Genomic DNA, 4238 nt, shown 5'->3' with positions numbered 1-4238 from the left:
TGGAAGAGCGGATGGTTCACACCCGAGAGGTCTAGCCCAAGATGTCGTTTCATTCATGGCAGCCCCAACACCAAAAACTCTGGATTTCGAAAAATTCACCTTGAGACCAGAGGATACCTGAAAACAACGAAGGATCCGAGCGATATTTTTAATATTCCTCTTTGACCACTCTCCAAGAAAGAGTGCATCATATGCTTATAGGAGACTAGTTGTGAGACTCATGTAATACATGAGTTAATTTTTAAAAAAAGTTAAATATAAATGTCAAAATATTTGAAAACTTTGACTTTATAAGAAAATAAGAAAAATAATGAATTATTATAATTGAATTGTTTTTTATCTTTTAAATTTAAACAAATAATTTAAATAAATAAACAAAAGAAACTAATGATCTTTAACTTAAGAAATTTGAAATTAAAAGGTAAGTTCATTAATGAAATTGATATCTATTTATTACTATATTTATTGCAATTATTACATTAAAATATTATTTTGAATTTAATAAAATAGAAAAACTCAAAATGATATGTGGAAAAAAAAATTAATTCAAAATAACCACAAAATGACATTTGGCAAATTGAATGAGATAGTGACATGCGGCAAAAAAAAACTTTCATTTATTAGATTAGATGAGAAATGATCGGGCCATTGTTAGGAAGTTGAACACCTTGAAAAATCCCTTTCATGAAAGCAGTTTTCATGGCTACACTGAGACCCTCCATGGCGATGATGAACAAGAAATGGGATAGATGATCTCCTTGCCTAACACCTTTAGACATGGTGAATTCTTTTGTTGGCGACTCGTTCATTATCACTGAAGCCCTTGCCGACTTCAGACATCCACCTATCCACATCCGTCATTTCTCTCCGAACCCCATCTGCACTAGAGATGAGTCAAGGAAATTCCAGTTAACTATGTCAAATGCTTTCTTGGAATCTACTTTATACAGTAAGATTTTGTTCTTGTATTTTTCGCCCAGACACATATTTCATTAACAATTAGTGGCCCGTCAAGTACACATAAATACTTAACTTAAACCATATTATTGAAACATCAATGTCCTTTGTTTATTGATCTTGATCTTCCTAAAACTAGCGTACTCAAAGCTTTAAATCAATGCTATGTCTTGATAGCCTAAAAGTCATATTATATACATGAACACATATTATATACATGTGTTCGACAAAAATGGTTGTAATATATTGTAATATATATATATATATATATATATATATATATATATATATATATATATATATATATATATATATGAACCATAAAGAAGATAAAACTAACAAAAGCTACATGATTTTTTTTTTGGGTAATGACATTTTTGTTTAAAATAAAAAGTTTCAAACTCGTAATTTCAAACTTCTATAATTCAAAATTTTTATTAAGAGTTTTCTAAGTTCTAAAAAGTCAATGTCAATTGTAAATTGTAAATTGTGAATATGTGATAAGCGTTTTAGCAACATAGCTCATGGGTCTTGGGCTCTTGGCCCATATTAGCACAACAATACATATGTGGTCCAATCAGTATAAGCTATTATAAGATCTTAAAGTTTATATTATATTTCCCAAATCCTTTCTTATAATGGTAGGGATGACAATGACACGGAATTAGTACCGATCCGAACTAACATTATCGGTATTGGTATGGGAATGCTATCGGTTTTCGGTACTAGCACCTGTACTGATAGTATCGAATCCTGAATTTCGTGATTTTAGAGTAGTGAGTATTGTCTTATATGTTTAAATTCGATATCGGTTCGATAGAGGTACAAGATCAAGATTTTGTACTAACTATTCATCCATAGATTATGGTTTTAAGAACTAAACATATGTATTTTATAATACAAACCGGCCGGTTGAACCGGTCGGATCGGGAACCGGAGACGAGAGCGGTTCAACAACAACCGGTTTTACGCTAAGTTCTAAACCGGATTGAACCATACATTTTTTTTTTCAAAAACCGGGTTGAACCTGTGTGATATAACCAATAAAAATTGTTTGAACTGGTTTATTAGATTCGGATAGTTGGATTTCACTTAGCCCATTAAAAAAATAGTCGATTTCCAAAGAAAATTGAATAACTTCATCGATAAAGTTATCCAAAATATACATAACTCGAAGGCCGACGCACACCACTGTGAGATGTAGATAGAAGATTTAACATGTTGAACAGATGGTTGAACCGTCTAGATTCAACTAAAAATTTGATTTTTTAAAGATTGGTTAAAACTCTAAGAATTAGTTGGTGTTATAAAAACTAGAAATCAATAACATGAAATATTTTGCTTCTCTCCATAAAAAAAAGGTAACCAAAATGTTGTTAGATCCTTATTTTTCTAGTTAAAAGGGCTTTGATGGAAGAGGAAGACAACCATGGCTTTTAGAAGGATTATCATCTTAAAAGTAGCAATTACCTTTTTAAACTTTACACGACATCAACCACCATGCCAATATTTTTACTTAAGTGGAAGTCATTGTCTAATGAACCATTTAAGTGAATCATTGGACCATCGGTTTCACATAATTGCATTTGCACTTGCATGACCTGAATAACAATAAAAATACAATTAATTATACTGATGAAAAAAGTATTTTATATACCATTAACTTAAACCATTTTTCTTACTTTCAACTCGGATTAAGAGTATGTTTTGCAATGATTTAGAGTTTTAGAAATTTTTAGTATTTAACGATGATGATTCATCAATCATGGACGACTACACAAGAATCGATATAATTATTGATCTCCTCTACAATATTATGCTACAGTATCATAAAAGAAATTGGTAAACTATACGGTCTTTTGCCAAAATTCGATTATATAGTTGGTCTCATTCGTCACTGATCACCTCTTCTCACTTTCTTGGAAATTCGTTTGTGTTAGATTAAAGTGTCTAAACTCATAACTAAATTGATATATTATTGTAATTAGAAGCAAAATATTTTTTGGGTTACCCTCATAACTAGAACTTGATTAAAATGACATTTGTAGAGAGAGAGAGAGAGAGAGATGATTATTAGATTATTATATGATTAATAAACTAATTGGAAATTATGAGGAAATGATTTGTTAATATATTAATTGGAAATAGATAGTTGATTTGTTAATTTATCATTTGATTAATAAATTAAAATGAGATCAACTGTTAAAATAAATGATTTGTTAATTTATATGATTAATAAATTAATATGACATCACTTATATTAATCACAATTAATCTAGAATTAATTTAGGATCAATTGGAATTAATTAAAGGTGTAAGGTGTGAATTGTAAATGTTTATAGTTGAACAAGTAAAGACAATTTTAATGGGTTCTATTGGGTGAACAGTTTGTTGGGGGTTGGGGTGGGGGGTAGGTGTAACATCCCAAAAATACGACCCAAAAATTTCACTTGTAATTTAATAAATTCAGTATTTCAAAAACAACATCAACACAATCCCAGTGAAAGTAAGTGTATCAAACATCATCTCGAATCAAAGTAAAACACGAAAACAGAACTGGGTGGTGTGTGCGTTGCAATAATCCCGAGCCCTTCCCTTTGGAACTGAAAGTACCTGAAACATAAACTGAAAACCGTAAGCACAAAGCTTAGTGAGTTCTCCAAACTACCCAATACCATACATAATGAATCACATACCAGACCCCCACCCTCCATCGGGTCCCGCCCAGTATCGAGTCTCACTCGGCTTCGGGCCACGCCCGACATCGAGCCCCGCTCGGTATACAAGATCTGTTATTCTTAGGCCCCACCTGACATCGGCCCCCGCCCACTATACACATGGACATATATCACATAATCCTTCTAACACATACAATGATCATAAACAATAACATACGATACAGTCATCGGGCCTCGCCCTGCCCAGTATACGTAGCAGCGCATATCACATGCAAGGGCCATGCAGACTCCTAGCATCCTAACATAAATAAAAAGGGTCGTATTTGGTGCCTTAGACCCGCTAAACCCAGTGAGGAAACTCACCTCGACTGCTGAATCACATGACTAAATCTCTGGCTGTTGTCCGTCGAATCTGTAACACCCCGCAGATTCGGGCTAGTAAATTTAGAGATAATAAGCGTTAAAAACGACTTTTTGATAGAAGATTACTTAAAATAAATAATTTTAACCAAAGTTATAGTGTATTTCACAAGGATTCCGTACATATAAAGAACGCTGAAATCCGACTTATAACGAAGAAGTTATGACCCATCGAAGTTTCGC

Source organism: Lactuca virosa, chromosome 7 (genome assembly GCF_052849685.1).
Source record: "Lactuca virosa cultivar CGN04683 chromosome 7, Lactuca_virosa_CGN04683_v6, whole genome shotgun sequence".
Taxonomy (NCBI): Eukaryota; Viridiplantae; Streptophyta; class Magnoliopsida; order Asterales; family Asteraceae; genus Lactuca; species Lactuca virosa.
The sequence above is the reverse complement of the archived record's forward strand: the minus strand, read 5'-3'. Positions refer to the sequence as shown.